General features: G+C 40.0%; 1 protein-coding gene across 1 annotated transcript in view; it reads right to left on the bottom strand.

Annotated features, from left to right (window-relative positions):
- The window catches only part of dlgap2a (discs, large (Drosophila) homolog-associated protein 2a), a 421,050-nt gene that overhangs the window by 71,310 nt on the left and 330,215 nt on the right, over positions 1-19,525 (bottom strand).

Raw genomic sequence — 19,525 nt, 5'->3', positions numbered from 1 at the left:
TAAGTAAAAGATTTCTCCCAGTTTGCACTTAATGGACAAAGCCAAGTAAAAAATGACATGTCTTTGAATAGTTTGGTCATTATGGACCATACTCTAAATCTAAAAATCCACTTCAGCTGCAGTACGACAGACACAAACAAACTCATAAAGATCTGAGCTGAGAAAGTGAATGCAACCCACTGCACAGAAAAACTGTCAGTTGTCTTATTTCCCCTCTATTCAGGTTGTTTTGGCATACTTCAGTGAGAAAAGGAGAAAAAAGCAAGATAGAAAGGAAGAGAAAGGCAAGCGACAGGTAGGAGCCCACACTGCCATTTATCCAATGCAAAGTGAAATAATAGCCTATCACTCCCTGGTGCTTGTGTCATCCGTCAAATCCCTGAGGAGAGAGCTGAGGTGTACGGCCTGATAGGCGTCCTTGGGAGACAATCAACAAATGCACCCACCCTCATTTTCCTTCTGTTGGTCATGTAGTCTACAATAAAAACCCAATACTGTGTGATCAGTCGCCAAGGGCAGACATTCTCACACTCTTGCAAATGAATTTAACTTAATCAGCTATAGGTTTATGCCTCAATGTAGTCACAATTCCAGCCTTATGAATCCAGTAAGGATGGTGGGAGTTGAAAATGGGATAGTATGTGCCTTATGATCTCTCATAATGGATAAACTTGATCCTCTTGGATGCAGAAGGTGTCTGTGTCATCAAGAACCAAGTCTAAAGTTTGATACAAGAGGACACTTTTATGATTGGGTGTTTACAGAGGAAGGATGAGACTTAACTGACTGGAGGAGAGATGAGAGAAACTTCTGTGCTAACTGGAGAGCAGAAAGATCACAAGTTACCTGATGACAGATGTGTTAACAGTGAGCCCATGCCCACCAACCGAGAAAGCTACAAATGTCATGAGTGGGACTTAGTAACAATGGTTAATCCAGACCTTTCTGAATCAGAGGATACCATTGGCTCACATATGACTGCAGTCTGCAATGCTCAACAAGAAGAAAACCAGAAGTCCAGAAAAGCAAAATGGAAATGCATCTTCATAGTAAGGTTTTGGTTCTCATTCTTTTTCATTGCATGATACAACCCTTGGTGCGCACGATATGTTTACTTTATCAAAATACACCGTGTTAGCTGTTAAAAACGAAGACTAAGCTGAAAAATGAACTCTATAGTCCCTGTTTTGACTGCAGGAAAGTCTCAAATATTTGGTGCTCAAATTATTTCAACCTGAAATGCAAAATATAAAAAAAATTCCACAATATATTCCCTGACCATGAAATTGGCTTTCTGACGGCAAAGTAAAGCCTTGAAAATGTCCAAATGGAGTGTACAATTACACCGACATTTGTTATTTGGGTAGAAGTGTTAAAATTAGCTTAATATCAGGGTAGAGCTGACCCTGGCTGAAGTGAAAAGCTTAGCTACAATTTCTGTTCTGTAATGCAGTTTCTCAACAAAGGGGCCGAGCTGACCAGCATCCCCTGTAAGTAATACACTTACTTTAACAAATACCTCATACAACCCCACTTAAAGAGAAAAAATAAAAGAACTATTCCTTTAAAGATTGTTATTATTATTTCACTGGAAATGTCATATTTCACAAATAAAGACCTGGTAGCTAATGGGAGTGACTTACTATGCTGAGTTCATTGTGACTCAAAGTGGATGTCCTCTTTCATCTTCCAAATTAGATGTAATTTATTCCATTCAAACTTATTTTTAATGAGGTCTAAAGATCTCAACCCCTGAGGTGCAGCCCTGCTCCTCTGTACTTGTCCTCCATCTGTCCAGATAAAAACACATTCTCCTTGTTTACAAGAGGATTTCTACTTGGCAGTCTGATGCAAAATTAATCCCGACTATCACAAGCATCCATGTGGGAAAAAGGATAACACTTTTCTCTTCAGGAGGGAACTGCTTCTGCAAGGCTGCCAACACCCATCAAAAACATAATATGGACTACAAACAGGCTAAATCAGGTGAACTTGCTCGGCCGAAATCAACCCTGCTCACTGCTTGCTTGTAATTGAAGCAGAAGGATGATTGTGCACTATTGATGGATGTGATGTTGCAATTCTGTCTGAAGTTATGTCAATGTCTTCCTCTATGGCCTTTCCCTGACAGCTGACTATTCCTTGAGGTATCTCTGGGAGCTGCACTGAATAAATTATCTGCCAGCAGAGTTATGGCATTTCCTGGGATTATACGACAGATGACAGACTCATCCGCCCTCCATCTCTCCTTCTCATTTCTCACCTTCTCCTCTGCTGATACAAAAGTTTTGTTAAAGGACAGAGAAGCGCTTAAAAAAAAGTCAGTCCTACACAACAGTTTGAAGGTGATTTTATATTAACACAAGTGGGATTGAAGGAAGCAGCTCTCTAAGTTCGTGTGCAACCTCCTGGCACGTCCTCTGCAAACAGGGAGACAAGTATCTGTGACATCTGTGGACAGGGAGAGGGCTTGTTGTTTTTACACAGATACCAGCACCTGCCATCACATTATCAGCTTTCTGGCAAGGGTGCCAACTGCTTGGATGGACTACAAGGATGTGGGGTGAATTTAGAAACTGGATGGCATTGGAATTTTATGAAGCAAGAAGACTATATTCTCCAGGAATTTCAGGTTATCACGCTCTGAAATGTTGATGGGATAATCATACTAATAATAATAATAATTATGATCGTTCATAAAAAAGCAGCAAAGGAGTCCTATGTAAGTGTTCTTTACACTACAGGCTAAACCGATTCTCAAGACACTTAAGGTCTGTATTGACTGCATTAAAAGTCCTTACAAAGCTTCAACTACTTATACATAAATCATGTTTTACCACTAACATGTCCATATGATGTTCTATGAGTCCTGGCTGTCCTCATTTTTTTTTACTGTTCAAGATCTCATCACCTTTGTCATTTAACCAGATGAAGGATTTAAGTAAGCTTGTGTGGGCCCTGTGGACACTGTGAACCCCCCATTCCCACTCACTCATGCCTTTATTTTTTGTAAATTATCAGAAACACAGGGTCTAAACTGCCTCAGACTTACCATGTCTGATGTAATCCCCTCTCTGAACACATTTACATGCCAATGTTACCTTTTTTGAAATAGGGCCACCCAGTGTGAAGAGACATGCTCTATTTGTTAGCATAGAATTAACACAGTGTGCTATCGTTTCATGCTATAGCTAGCATACAAGACAATTCAGAGTGTTTTCAACAGCACAGCAGCTGCTTGTTGACAGCACCACATCCCAATGCCACAAGTGTTCACTGAGGGTGAAGCCAAAATGTTTAGAGCTCCCCCTGCTGACTTGCTGCAGTATAGATTATAAACCCTGCCATCTTCATGTTAACAGATGGACCATGTCAAATTCATTTTTCTCAAACATGGTTTAGGTCATCATATTTAGTTCTAATCATGCAGATTTTAGAGTTTGGTTTAAGGATTAGGGTTTTTTAAATTATATTGATTGACAGTTTTGTTGAGAAATGCAGGTTCCTGCAACATTCTGCATCAGATTAAATGCATGCTTTGGTTGTTAAGGGGTGTTACATCAGTCCTGCAGCTCTACCAGCCAGGCTGCTTCTGCACATGCATGACTCCACCAGCGCAATTTGTCAGTGCCTATTGAGGCAGAAATAAAGGTACATTGTCCATTCTATATATACAGTCAGTGACCCTTACGTGCAAGAACCCCTGAAATTATCCACACCCTGACATGTGCAAAGGTGCAAGGTGCTGCTTGCAGCCCTAGTTTTTGCACAGGGTAGACCATGCAGCTTATAGACCGAGATGTCTTGCAATATTTAGCCATGAGCTGATGTGCTTGAGTTTCTGTATTCCAAGGTGAACAAAAGTGAGGAAACAATGTGATAACGTAGCAGCATAGATGTGCAGAGATTATGTGACAGAGATTGACTACTTGTTATGCAAAATATGTCTCAGTTTGGAAGTTTATTATCTTTGAGAATAACAGGGGAGGCAGACATGCAATGCATCATGTTGGAGAATTCATTCAGTAGGCTGAGATGTCCAGCAGTATTTAGCCATACTACACTGATGTTATTGTGTTTCTGCAGTTCCAGAAATGGAGAAAAGTTAAAGTACTTGTACGTCCCCTTTGGGTTCCAAGAGTTAAACAGCTGACCTAAAATTTGGGTTCATTCTTGCTTGTAAGTCACCGGTCCCTGAAGCTTCGTCACAGAGTGTTGGAGAATAATAATTTTAAATGTCATACCACTTTGTTTAGTGTTGTTACTCGTTTGATCACCACATTTGTTGTTTGAAGCAGGTCAGACCTCTGAAGAAAATTCAACTCCCACAAAAAAAACCTTGTGAACAATGAAAACTAAATTGCTTCATAGAGACTTCTTTTGTAATTGGACTTTCTTCTCGATAGCTCCTCCAGACACAAAGACTTTTAAAAGCAGGAATCAGAAGTCCTCCCTTGATACAGAGACACTTCCCCCAAGAAAGTCTGACTTAATATCTGAACCAGTACCCAGCTCTTTAATATGGTTTAAACCCTCTGGGCTCCACAGTGATAAACATACCTAATTCCTGACTCGAGGTGTGGAGGGAAGGGAAGCGCAGTCAGAGGAAGAGGCTCATTTATTAAGGGCCTCTGTTTTGTACTGCTGCTCTGCCCGCGTGCAGAGTGTGAATAAAGGTCGTTTTGCTCTTCTTAACACATTAGCATTTAAATAGCATTATATCTGCACTGAGTATCACTGACAGCTCCCACTCTTCCCCTGGCTCAGGCCTTAACTGGAGTTGAAAACAAAGTTGAAAGATAATAAAGCGCCGGACTAGACTGAGAGATCAAAGGCATGCGACCTTCAGACTTGGCAGTGGTTAGCGTGGTGGCTATCTCCAGCACTATTTAAGGGAGGATTAAGACAAAGGCTGTTGTGAGGAAGAGTACCAGTTAAGAGACAACAGATGAAAGACTCGGGTTGACGATTTATGATTATCATTTCAAAAGTGCCTGGCATCAAACACTCAAAACTGCTTTACTACTTAAACTTGGTGGTTAAATAATGTTGCTTCTCTACTGTGAAATATCAGCCGTTGGTTGTCGCCTGGATCAGCAGCAGTTCTTGCCAGGAGGCCTAAAGAGGTAGCACAAATCATCAATTTTGTTTCAAAGATTTTACAGCCAATGCAAGCAAGAGCATTGCAACATGTTAGATATGTAAAAGGACCATAGGGGAGGAAGCAGGAAAAAGGTTGAACGTTAACAGACATGTCCAGGATGCACCCAGAAAAGTAAGAGAGATGTTAAAGCTACTTGGTTTGTCACTTTTAGCAAACTGCCAGCTACCGATAACAGTAATAAGCATTTGGTTGGTGACCAAAACCAAGACAAGACCAAGACATTTAGGGATAGAGACCGAGTCAAGACCAAGACCAAGACCAAGACAGGGCAAGACTGAGACAAGACCAAGACCATATATATCAATTACAAATCATCATGAGAGTCAACTAAATAAAATACTTCATTTTCTTTTATTGAAGTTTGCTTTAAGTTAAAACAGTGTTTTCTGTTGCCTGTGATCTCAGGCGAGGTAGGTGGTAGGGGGTCGTAGCGGTAGCTACGCAGGATTACTTTGTCATGCTTTTCTTTTCTCATTAGTTGTGTGCATTTCCTGTTTTCTTTAGTTAATATTTGTAGTGTTTTTATCTGTTTGGTTATAGGTGTATATTCAGGATCTAATGTCAATAAGTCAAATGTGTTTTTGACACATCCAAAAGGTCCCACACAGTGAGCTGAGGTTCATACAGTGAATATCTTGGGTAAGCGGTCCTCCTTATAAATCTTTAAGTAACTGTTACTTTATCTCATAACTTGTCACCATTTCCAATAATTTACTGCGTTACCCATCTTACACTATGCTGTATAGTTAATTGCATTTATTCTATACCTCTTATTTTATTTTTTTAATTAGTTTTATTTAATTTGATCAATTAGGTTGCTTGTTTTTGTTTTTGTGCAACTGCAGAATTTCCCCTCCCTGGATCAATCAAGGCATAACTTCTCTTAAATGTCAAGATAGGGACAATATAATTTAAATAGTATTAATAGAAGAATTTCCTCAAACAGCCTTGTCGAGATTTTTCTGCAGCTTCATTTCAACCAACCAAACGAAAGCCACACTCCTCCTTTTCTGAGCAAAACAAATCGATAGTGCAGCTTTCTTATCCATCTCCCAAAGGTTAAATGCAGTCTCCCAAGAATTCTGGCCTTTCTTAAAAAAATCAAAGAAAAGGGAATTGTGTCCTCAGCCCTCAGGGCAAATCACCAATGGCCTGAGCTATTAGATTGGAGAAGGAGGCGATGGATAAAGAGTCAAAGCAGCAAATGTGTCAGCCTTGCAAGCCTCACGGTATCTTGCACAGCAGCTCAAATCAAACTAAGGCTCCAGCTTACGGCTTTGGCATATATCCTGCTCACTTGTCCGTCTAGGTGACAGCACAGGACGATTCATGCATACTTTATATTTCAAGTGTGAAATGCAAGATGAAAATGGATCAGCAGCGTTTCAGTCTCCAATGCATTACTTAAATGACAGAGCTATTTAAAACTGCTGCAGCAATTTAGAGCCAATCACTTGTCAGAGACTTATTTCACCATAAACTCTCTCCGTCTGTTTGAGCATGATACCAGAAATGCATTTACCAGTGATTCTCACTCTTTAAGAAAAGCAGCTCGCACAGAATTATTAAGTGACACACAGCTTTGGATTCAATGATTCACTTTGTCACCAGCGTTAAAACAATAAAAAAAATTCCCTGTTTATCTGTGAGTCACGCATGACAGCTGAAACTGCTCTGTCACAAAGGCTGTAGTTCATGTAGCTTTTATTTTGAAAACATCGAACTGAGTGTCCCGTTGCATAAAGAGAGATGTCAGAGTGAAGTATTGCTGCTCTTCAGGGAGGGTGTGTATATCTAAAAGCATGAATTATTACTGCAGGCAGGAGCAGAGTGTTTACTGGTAACTCAGCCCAACTGAGTGAGCTGTTGTTAAGTTGCTAACAAGTAGCAATGTAAATTTAACCTTTGTGTTTCCAAAAATAAAAGACGACCACAGAAAGGTAAATCTCACTTGAGTGTGCATTGAAAACAAATCAAGCATTTAAACTGGTCTTTAGAAGAGTTATTGATTAAATTATAGATCATACAATACCGTCAACGTTAACATGCACCAATGCACATGCTTATGTTTTAGAGCACAGACGTGCACGCCTGGCATTATACACCATAGCCTGTGGCGGTCCAGCTGCATAAGCTGCACGTGGCAAACTAACACACCCAAGAGTGCTGTCTGGATGTAAGAGATGGAAGCCAAAGAACCCCCCCACCACCACCACCACCACCTTTCTCAGCAGTCAAAGCCTACACCTCACTATCTTTCTCCCAGCAGGATAGAGGTTTGCCTGTGAGCACAGAGGGAGAGATTAGAGCATAGAGGAGCTAACACAGGCAAGCCGCTATTGTCTACTGAGCTCTTGTAAACAACCTCAATGATTAAGGGAAGACCATTTGTAAGTGACTGCATGTTTTGGGAGCTACAGTGAGAGAGACAGTGACACGATAGTAAAACAAGGAACAGGACCTTTAACAGCACATATTCATAGTCCTGCAAAACAGAGCTCTGAACATAAATCCATCATGCTCATCACTAATCCCCTCAATCATGATTAGGCTATTGGCAGGCTGTCCCAACAAATGACAAAATGAAAATGTCTGTTCTCTAACACCCAATTTCACCAGCTGAGTTGCAAGCTGACGGCACCCTTACTATTTAGCTGCAGAGAGATTATGGTGGCCAGATAAGGAGAAGCTGCTGAATGTCTGAATACTTATCGTGAGCACACTAATGATGAAGAGTGTTATCTGCTGTGCTCAGCTCCCCGCTCTCTCAGTGCCAGTCAAAGTGGGTATGGAACGATAGGTGATGGAGAGAAATTTAACAAAGTGTCAGGATCAGCATTCTTCATTCCTATACCAGAATGACAATCCTTGAGGCTTTCCAGCTTTGAAACTTTCTTTGGTTTCTCTTCGTATTTTTTGATTTGAACACAAATACCGAATCTCTAATGCATTTGATGTAAAAAAAAACAAAAAAACTACATCTCAAATGTTGGATATTTAATCACACACAACATTAAGACAGTATGTCTGCAAACAGAAAAAGCTTTTATATGCAATGTACAATGACATTAAAAAAAGCTTCACCGTTAGTGCATGACATTTAGGCATCCACAGTAACCTTCATAATAATGTATATTGCTCTTAAAAAATGAATAATGCATGATAGACAATGCATATTGCACTAAAAAAACTATTATGCACTGTAGATAATGTATACTGCACTGTTAAAAAACTAATAATGCATAGTAGATAATATATTGCACTGTAAAAGATTTAACATTTTACAGTACATAAGGTATATTGCACTGTAAAAAAACAAATAATTCAAAGTAGATAATGTATTACACTGTAAAAAAAATAATGCACAGTAGATAATGTATATTGCACTGTAAAGAGCCTAATATTGCACAGGTAATATTGTACATTGCACAAAGGATGTTGTATATTGCACAGACAATGCTGTATATTGCACAGTAGATAATGTATATTTCACGGGAGAGGTGATTTTTGCATGGATGGAACACATTACCTCATATAAAACAATGTATATTGCATGTTACAAAATGGACATGTTAATGTAATTATAATGTTTTGCACCAGCATACATTTTGCTCTAGTAAAAAGTATGATGCACAAATAAAAAAAAGATATTGTATTAGGAGAAAGAGTGTGACTATTGCACAGTATTGCACATCGAAATGTGACTATTACACAGTAAGGTAAACAGGAGAGGGGCATAATGATGAAAAATAGTCTTCCATTATTAGCATTGCTTCTCATTCAAGTAACGACCTCCTAAATCTATATCTTTTCCAACAACTTTTTTTATACACAACTGCTACAGAAATTGACTCGGGCTCCAACAATACCCCTGCACAAACTTTGGTCAAATGCGGTCGATAGCATTCACTTGGTGGATTCATAAATCCTGTGTAGCTACCCAGCTATGAATAAATCATGCTGAATGTGAAATTCTGCCACAGGAAAAGCCCTGCGAGTATGTGTGTGCGAGACAGAAAGAGAGTATGTCACTGCTTATGTAACAGCCAGGACTGCATTCCCGGGCAACTTGTTAAAGGAAGCCTCAGAACTGTGCCTGGTTGCCATAGCAACTGAAGTTCCCGTCCTTTTTGCTGTCTGTGCAGCCACTGAGGAGTTCAGAACACAATGAGAGATGATTAGATATTGTCACCCTGTTGTTGTTTGCAGGGATGACGTAAGTAATAAGTACGTCAGATGTTTTTAATGCTCACTGCAGCAGTGATTCTGAACTTCAGTTAAAGGTTCAAAACACCCCACGGTCCCCAGAGACGATCCCATCATAGAGCAGACTTTAAAAACTCTACAAGGTCCCCCCTGGGCACTGCAGTCATCCACACACCTCAGGCTGTAGAAGACAATTGAAATCCCTTCCCCTCTAATGTAATTTTCCTCTTTGCAGACCACAGCAGAGAACAGAGGGTGGAGCCTGGACCATAATAACTTTTTAGAGATGGAAGTGATACAGATAGTCCGGTTTAGATCCTTGTCTCTCCTTTTTATCCCCAAGTCAGCCAGAACATTAAAGGCAACAAAGTCAATCAGTGTATTAAATGATTTGCTGTGATGTTAATCTGGACAAAATCAGGACACTGGACATTACACTGAACTATTACAAAAGGTACCGAAAATACACGCTTTGTTGCATTTACATCAATTAATCTTGCTAGGCTGCTGACCATTGAATGCTTTCAGGAAAGATAACTGATGGCACTGTAATGAGAAGTCGATAACAGATGGGAGAGGTGGTCCATGATGACTTTTAAAAGAGGAGAAAGATTTGAGTTCAAAAGGTCACAGGACTCTTGGAGGTCTTCATGTCTGTACTTAAACAATCCCCATTCCAACTAATATGTTTCGAGATGAATAGTCCCTTGATGTCTTTGACTTTCAACCTTTATATGAAGGCAATACTGCAACATTTTAATTAGCTAATAACACAATGGTTGATGACAGTAAAGGAAACCTAAACATCAGGGGCTGAGTGCACCAGCTGAGTGTTTGGTCTTATCTCATATGTATTGAGCTACACCCGACTCTTTGATTTCACAGCAAGTACGCGTGCCTTGTCCCATCAGTGCAATTTTTTTTGCTCCATCAGATACACACAGAGCCCCACATAAAGTGTGTCTGAAGCATAGCACAGCTGACTGAAGCTCAGTGCAGCTGTACGCACAAGATCACAAAATAAAATCATAACTCTTTTGTCTCATCAGTAATTCTAACTTATCTTAAGGATTTGATATACGGTTGGGAGTCAGTCCATGATATTTTGAAAATGATCAGATGCCCTATGCTGTTCCCGTGTCTGACTTCCTGTCCAGGTCAATCTGCTGTGTTCAGTTTGACGTGTACTGGACGAGGTCTTGTCAGAGCGGAGTTGAGAGATGTTCTTGGACGGATATGAAATGCGCCCTGACACACTCTGTGGAAAGACACAAGCATTGACTCCAGTGGGCACGGATCAGCTTTGGAGTTCGTAGAGCTCACGAAACAGAGTGCACATGCTTGCTATGGAATCAAGGCTTAACCCTGAGTGCACTTAGCCCGACTGAGAATGATTGTTGCTGTGCCCGGTCTTATCATGTGTGTCCACGTGAATATCCCTGTAGCGGAGACTGTTGCCAGATAACATAAATGCTGTTCTCTGTCTTCTACCATCAAAGTATCTGCAGGAGGTGTGGATGACACAAATCAAAATAAGAAAAGCTTGTATGCAGAACATCAAATTGCTCCCACTCCAAAACTTAACACCAACATAAAACAAAAGCAAGGAATTTGGGAAGGTCTGTGACAAGAAACGTCATTATACAGCATGTTGTTCAGCAACATAATCATTAAAACATTTACAGGAGAATTCTCCCTGTTTCACTGGACTGGACGGCAAAGCTGGCAGCCTCATTTGCATAAAACATGAGAGCAATCAGCACCTGCAAGTTGGGGGCAACACCACGTTTCGACTATACAACACATGCCGTAGTTTGAAGGGAGCTCTTTAATTAATTCAAACAGGGCTTGCTTGCCAAAATAAAACTTTGAAATCAGCTCACTGTGTGGATAGTGCTCGATCAAGGATTACTCTCTCTTTCCTTAATGCTCTTTAATTAATCCTGTAAACAGGATGATACAATACAGTTATTGTATTGATCTCTAAAGATCACTTATTCTTTTTTTATCACCTTTAATGGACTATTAGTCTGACTTCACAAACTTACACCTGCTCCTCTTAGGTGTAACACAAACAGGGCTTAAGTTGAAGTGGGTAACTTACAGCTCTTAGTCGGATGTAAGGTTACACACAGGCGTACGCCCAGCTGGTGCACTCGTCTCCAGCTGTTAAATGGGTTCCCTGCTCCTTAACAATGCTTGTCATGTGATGCCATCCTACATATCTGAGTTATTAGAGTAATGTAGGTCAGGTGTGATCACGGGTGCTGCATTGATCATTAACATTTATGCATAAGCACTCTGCAGGCTGACTGTTATGTGCCTCTCCAGGAGTCGATCCAACCCACATTTGTTGAGTAATAATAACCCAGTGGAATAAGAAAGTTGGTTTAGTTCCTCCCACCCCCAAGATCAAGCACAAGCAGCTGTAATGGGATAAAAGGAGATATGGAAATATATGGATGTATGCTTTGATAACTGGATTGGCTTCCAACTAGACCATGTCCTGACAATCATGTCTGGACCAAGCAGCAACCTCTGGTTTTAAAATATGAAACCCATGTGGAAGGGCTAAAAACTGCAGTTCATTGAGCGTCCGCTTGAGGCTGGCTGCAGAAACACCGGAAACCACATACACACCCATTCAAAAAAGACGATCTTTATAGCAGCACTAAATGTTTACAGCCTGGTTCAAAATGGTTTAGATCTGAGCAGCTAATGTCTCTATCAGCAAACACTGTACGGTGGTTGAATTTTTTCATAACTCAGTATTTTTTCAAAGATATTAAACTTATGAGTTTTGCCCAAATAAGGACGTGGCTCTTCGCGAAAAGGCTAAAGGCCCACCTCTTTCCCTCACACTAGCTCGGACCAAGTTTGGTTTTGTTCAGCATTTCCAATATGGCCGCCACTGATGATTGGCTTCAAAACAGCAAGAACAGATGGGTGGCATGTCAGGTCATGCCCATCCACACATACATTATTGCACTCAGAATGAGATTGTCTCAGTTTTGGGCCTTGAGTGCACAATCAAAGATCTTTATTTTTTTACACATCCTGCATTGGCTTCATTTTTCAGTCCCAGAGACAGCTGCTTCTTTTTCACATGCAGCTACTCCATGTAATGCCTGAGCATGTTAAGAGTACACAAAAAAGATAACATCAAAAAGAAGTGTAGAAAATGATTGGTGACAGGCCAAACATGCTTTCTATTTTCTGCTGACACGACTTCTGTTTTCAACCTCCTTCCCAGCGGCCTGACTGCAGCCTCTGACACTGAATGTCATCGACAAGCTATTCTTGAGTCTCAGCTAGGTGAGCAGAAGTAATTCATAACTTCAGACAGGCTGGCAACATGTTTTTGTGTGGGAATCCTTGTGCTGTCAGTCTGGGAGAGCATGTGAAGAGAGGCAGGCACAGGGGAAATAGATGGTGAAAGAGAGGTCAGTTGTTTGTTAGGAAAGTGCAAAGTTTTGTCAGGAAGACTCTCTTGGTGAAGTAAATGGACTCGGATGTACACTTTGACTTTGTGGCACAATGCAGCCCAAGATATTCTGTTTATCTCATGCATCCAGATCTGCTCTTTGGAGACTCTTTCCTGCAGAAAAATACTGCAGCTAGAATGTAGTGGGAGAAATTGTAAACATTCAGCAAATTACTCGGTGGAAATGATTTTGATTAGCTGTAAGAAAAATACTCTTTGTGTAGCCAAACAACCTTCTAAATCTAAATTTATGAGCTGCTGATGTTTGCCAATATTTGGACTTACATCATGCCTGAGAAGTTAACTACTCAAGATTCTGCTGAATTTCATTATAGCCCAAACACAAATCCCTGACACAACTATTTCTAAAGCAATTAGAACCTCTATGACAGAAAACATCCATCCCTTCAACCACCCACCTCATCAGGACTCCACAACACCTCGCCCCCTTCATTTCCTCCAAGCTCTGAGGTGGAGGTTGCTTAGAAACAAAGCTTGAACACATCACAGCAAGGACCAGAGTGTTTCTCTTTGCCTGAGGCCACACACAGTGCAAAGGGAGATGTCACAGTGGTACAACACAACAGACACATGCTGTGTCCCACGTAAAGGATGACATCCTCTAAAGTCTGTGTTTCTTAGACTCAGCATGTTCTGAAACATGACACATCACTGTCTGTAGAGATGTCTGTCTCACTTTGCCAATTAGTATTTAGCTAAAATGAAGAGACAGCTTATTATTGTGTTGGTTTTTGATCATGGGGTTAATCCCATACATGGTTGTCAGTTATGCTGTCAATATCTAAATTGACTCCTTCATGATCTTAACATAAACTTTGAATAGGTCAAATTAATTCATGGAGATCACTTAACAGTCAAAGAAAGATCACAAAGAATCAGGAATTTGATGACACAGTGTCAAAGAGAGACCTGATATAAGACCATCTGTTATCCTGTGAATCTGTCAGGATGCAGGGGGAGTGGGACACATTTGCAGACTGGGATGAGTCCTGAAAGTTATCCCAAAGAAATAACCACTAAAATTGCAAGTGATGAAAAGGGAAAGGGGAAAAGACAATAATAATGAGCAAGAAACAATGTAAACAAAACTGGGGCAAGGCAAACTAAACCACAGCTGACTAGAAAGCTAACTCTGAGGGAGACCCTTGAAAAACTCCTTCAGGAAACACAGACAGCTCATAGGGCTTTAAAGGGTGAACAGAACATGCTTGGGGGCAAAAATAGGCCCAGTGAAAACCAACTACTGTACCATAGGAACTGGAAACTGCTTTCAAACCAGCAGAAAAAGATCTTCTGCAGTTTATACAGACACACTTTGATTGCTCATACACACAGAGGGAAGCTCTCACTATCTCTCAAGGTGAGACAGCACAGAGCACTGACACTCACTGGTATATATAAACTATCCACACCTGGTCTCAATCAGGACCAATCAGACACACACACACCTGACTCTGCTCTGGGATTATTCACCCACGAAACTCAAAAAGCTGCAAGAGTGAGTGCCCCTCACAGAGTCACATTCTTTTCAAACTTAAATTAACTTCAAACTCAGATTTCTTTAAATTACCCATAATCTGTAGAATGAAGAACTATAAATACCTGATAAATTACCATACTGACTTCAGAAATGTCAAAGTTTGCTGAATTCTGTAGCAGTTTTTAAATTGTAACATGTGCTTCGGAGCATCACAACGGGACTCTTTTATCCATTTCCTAACATTTTATTGAGCCAAGTATTGATCAATAAATCAAGAAAATACAGGGCAATTTGGAGAGAGGCTTGACAGGCTTGTCAGGTTGCTGATTTGTCGAATAATGCTACAGTATCAGGGAGCATGTTTTCATGCTGTGGGTCTGCAGGGGCACAGAGCCACTTTGGAACAAATCTCAGTAGGCAGCGTAACTTGACAAAACACCTGATCAAGTAATCTAAAATGGTTTGGCAAGTGAATTGTGTTATCATGTATTTAACTGTAGTGGCTTTTACCAGTTATGTTGCACAATGTGAATGCTGCTGTTACATTTATAGCCTGTAAGTGTATATGTTTATTAGCAATGAACAAGGGGCTTGTAAATTCTGCTCTATTTTCACTGTGCCAGATAAAGCTCTGGAACTACACTGTACATTAAGTGATATTACGCAGGTTTAGCTAATATGTAAGTTGTACTTCAAAGTCTAGACTTGATATCCTCTTATACTTTAACTAAATATAATAATACTATAACTATTACATAGTATTTTCCCAGAATAAGCTAACCTGTAATTCATTTGAATTTCCCCTTAGAGGAGGTCTATATAGGGAGTACCTGAATCCACTCTTATCTTTTTCCTCACCCTAATCCCACAGACAATAACACAAAAACAGCAACCTGGCATAAAAAAGGAAAAGACACAGTCAACTACCCATGCAGCATCCTCCTCAGGATCACAACACAAAGCAGACTAACAAGAACAATGCAAGAAAGGAAAGATGACGGTCCAGTGGATTGGTCACACCAGCCTGCCTACCCACAGCTGAGGATGAAGATTTCATACTTATGATGGAGACGATCCATAAAGGGCTGAACAAACCCAAGTAAATCAGAATTTAGTGGGGAAACTGCACAAAGACGAAAACATTTATATTCTAAGACTCACCACAGCACATAAAATAACAGTCTGTCAGGACATATGGAGAAAAAAAGACTCACAGATTCATCCGTAGCAGATAGCGCATGTTACTTTGTCACCCAGGAGAAGAAAGGGAAGTACATTTTGTTGAGACTTAACTGCAGAGCATATAAAGTTTGTATTGACAGATGCACAGAGGGCTGAGAGTACCAAAACACAAAATGATGACGGTCATAGGTGATGAAGAGCAAACAGACTGCAGCATCCAAAAACCATAAACACGAAGAGCCAATAAGAGGGAAAATCCAAGGAATGAATTAATTTGCTGTAACTATAATGTCACTTCCTGCTGTACTATCTATACAAATTTAGCATTAAGCATTATGAGGCTAGTAACTATAGACTTGTATTTAAATCCAACAAATCTTGTATGCCATAAATTCATTGTGTATTATTTATGTATGTCTGGAAAAGTGGCACTGAAATTTGTATTTTGCAAGGCCTGTGTTAGTCATGACAAAGGGGTTTCCTCTTGCTGAGTTCACGGTCGTGACTAGTGCTCATTTTTGTCTAGGAGACAGAGATGACACATTAAAAATACGTCATCCTCAGCTTTACTTTGACAATCCTTAGAGCCACAATGTTTCTGTGTTCCCATAGCAAAGTGCCAACAATAATGGGTTATTTACTGTACAGGAATTATGGACTGCCACTCAGGGGATGTCAAAAGAAATGAACAAATTATATGTATTATTTTCTTTTTCATATGTCACATCACTTCTCCACCGAAAAAGCACATTATAAATATTGATTTTAACGTGCACTGTACAAAAATTCTGGTCTGGAACAATGAGTTCACTGCATATCATTTAAACAGCGTGCCTTGATGTCATAATCATTTTTGAACATTAAGTGTTCTGTAAATCTGTATTCTTCAGTATAATTGGTACAGATAGTAGAATGTCACAACATTTGGGTGGTTTGTTCCATGACTAAAATCAATTAAAGAGCCTGTGATATTCCATGCTCTCTAATCTCCATATCCAACAAGGCGAGCCCCGAGGGTAAGGACTGCATCGTTGCATCACACTGCTTCCTGATTGGTCTCTAATGCTTGTCCTTGAGGCCTGAGCTTTGAAAACCTCCTACAGTATCTGTGATGTGTACGCACGATGCAAACAAATGAGCCCAGAACAATTACTCCACCACAAGCATTGAAGATCATTATTGAAAGAAGAGCAAAACAGTTTGGGTAATGTAGCTTGTTCATCCTCCTTGACATTTTTTCCCTCCTGTTCCTCATCAGGGAGATTACACAAGTCTGGGAAAACACGAATTACAAAGTATTCAATATTTGCAGGTGTAATTCAAAATCAACAAACTGTTGCGTGCTGCAGGTCTATGCGTGGGTGTGTGATTCTTCTGTAAATGAGAAAGCTGCTGCTCCCACTTTGTTTGGTGTACAAAGACAGCAGACGTGGAGGATAGGAGAAGGAAAAATGAGCCATGGAAGGAGAGGATTTAACACAGGACAAGGTGAGGGAAGGTGGAGCATGCAGCAAGGCATGCTTATGATGGATTAATGCTGTTTTGCATGACTTAATGAGGAATGTATGAAACATGCCGTGAATCAGTTTCACCCGATGGTTGACTTAATACGATTTAATACCTAATTATGTTTCACTTGTCATACTTGGTGCCCGAACGTGACCAATGAGAGATGGAAATTTAATTGATGCTGGTCTCCGTCGTTCAGCACTCTGCTAATAACATGGGTTTTGTCAATCTGATAAAAGCAATAGATAATTACTCATTACCTTGAGTTATTAATGTTGTGTACTTTCACAGAGCGTGGGGCATCACTCACTAAGTCCTATCCGGCTGCATGGTGTGGAAAACGTGATCACACTAAGATTGGGAGGGATGCTTTTGTAAACACTGGCTGTGGCTTCATTACATTAACAGGAGGTAAAGGGGCAGGCCAGGTCCACATAGCTGCAGTATATGAGGATATAAAGTTAAATGGTAGTGGGGCTAATTAAAGTGTTTATGGGTTTTCCCATAAGCTTGCAGAGATGCTTCTGTATCATCAAGGTGTGTGTGTGTGTGTGTGTGTGTGTGGACTGAGTCAATAGCAAAGGTTAGAACGACTTGGCCTTTACTGCTCATGTTTCTATTGGTTACCTGTCACAATATGACATATATATTCAGCTTAAGAAGAAGCACTTAAAAATGACCTCTCAATTTTATTAGTGGGAGGTCCAACTAATAAAAGAATGGTTGTGCTGTTAAATATTATCCACTTATTTACACAGTTTTTTTTTTACAAATGTCAAACTCATACAGCACTCTCTGTTTTAACAACAATTAATTGTCCATGCTTTACCACCTCATTTACAAGCACAACAAACACAAACATGCAATGCTCTGTATATTGGAGGGGAGACAAATTAATCTGCAGCAGTTTGGGTCTGTGGAAATGGTTTGAATATCAAGCAAAAAAAACAACAGATGCAGATCCAGAAACATACAAATAGAGAAAACGCATGATAAAGGAAAAAGTATCTGTGTCCACTCATCGCCAGATCGTCCTTTTACCAAGCGTGGTAATCAGCCCAGGCCCTCTTTAAATGTGTATTCTGAAATCCTTTTTTCCTTGAAAGAATCTAACCTTGTCTCTCCCTGTGCCCAGATCTCTGTGCAACTTCTCAACAACCAAACGCCCAGCTCCAGGACCACAGCCAGCCACACACCATCCATAAAGCACCATTGAAACTTGAAGTCTTACCTGTTGCAAGTTATCACATTAAAACAGTGTTTTCAAGATGTCACCCTTGCCTCCATTTGTGTCTGTACTGTGGGTCCTAACCTGGATTCATTACAACAGTCAATGGTTCTCTACCTTCATTATGAGCTTCTTCTCATCCACATTGTAGTCAATGGCCTCTGATCTGTTGTCTCCTGGCCTGGCTTTGTTCATCATGACTGTTTTTTGTAGTAGTTATATAATATAACAGAATTTTATTCTGAAAATTAACCAAATGTAATGTTGTTCCAGTGTCTGACTTCCTGTCTCCCCTCATCTGCCCTCTGCTGATTGATGCACTGAGCTCATGCATCCAGCAAAAAAAAGGAGTCTTGCATATCTGCTGCAGGGCTGCAGAAGTTTCCTGTTAGTTACAGGTACAGCTACTGTAACAGAATAATATAATGTTACCATGTCATGATGACACTTTCTAATCCCAACAATAAATCATATTGACTTTGATTTTTTTTTTTAAGAAAGAACACTAACTCCACTAAAAATTCCACTCGGGACGCCTTGAGGCCTGAAGCCCCACTGGTGTTATGTCTTGATTTATATGTTTTTTTTTACGTTTGTGTGTTTTGTTGGATTTGTATCATCAATGCATATGTAGCACTTTTGATGTTAATGCAGTTGTTCTGAATTTTGCAGCATGTTATTTCATTAGCAATGTTTTTATATTGCTGTATTTGTTTTTGGAATCTTGCAAGTTTTTATGGATGTGCATCTTTTCTGAACTTGTTTCTCCTAAAACAAAGATTATTGGGGCCGTTGCAGAACCAGTCGCAGTATTTCACGCAAGGTGGTTGGGTTTGCCATTTATTTTGTTTGTATTAAGTCAGACTAGGACAGCACCATAAAAAACACACAAAGTTTTCCAGGCCTAATCTTAATAATTAGAAGATGTCTCACCTTGATATGCAATGGTTCACTAAAAACTACATCAAAGACTGCCTGGGTACCTTAAATTTCTCAGCCAAATTTCTCCCATCCAGATGTATTTTTTCAATTTGAAATGTAATGACTGACTGACAGACCAACAACATCCTCCACTGCCATGCCACAAACATAGCTGAAAAATAAGGAAACCCCTCACCATAATTCCATGAAACTATGGAAGAAATTCTGCATTAATCTCGTAAACTAAAAACTTAATAAGAGCAGACTGCTACCCAAAGAAAATAATAATTACATGCAGATTCCAAAATGCAGGATCCATCAGACTTTTTA

The sequence above is a fragment of the Notolabrus celidotus genome, chromosome 22, assembly GCF_009762535.1.
Source record: "Notolabrus celidotus isolate fNotCel1 chromosome 22, fNotCel1.pri, whole genome shotgun sequence".
NCBI classification, from domain to species: domain Eukaryota; kingdom Metazoa; phylum Chordata; class Actinopteri; order Labriformes; family Labridae; genus Notolabrus; species Notolabrus celidotus.
The sequence above is the reverse complement of the archived record's forward strand: the minus strand, read 5'-3'. Positions and strand labels throughout refer to the sequence as shown.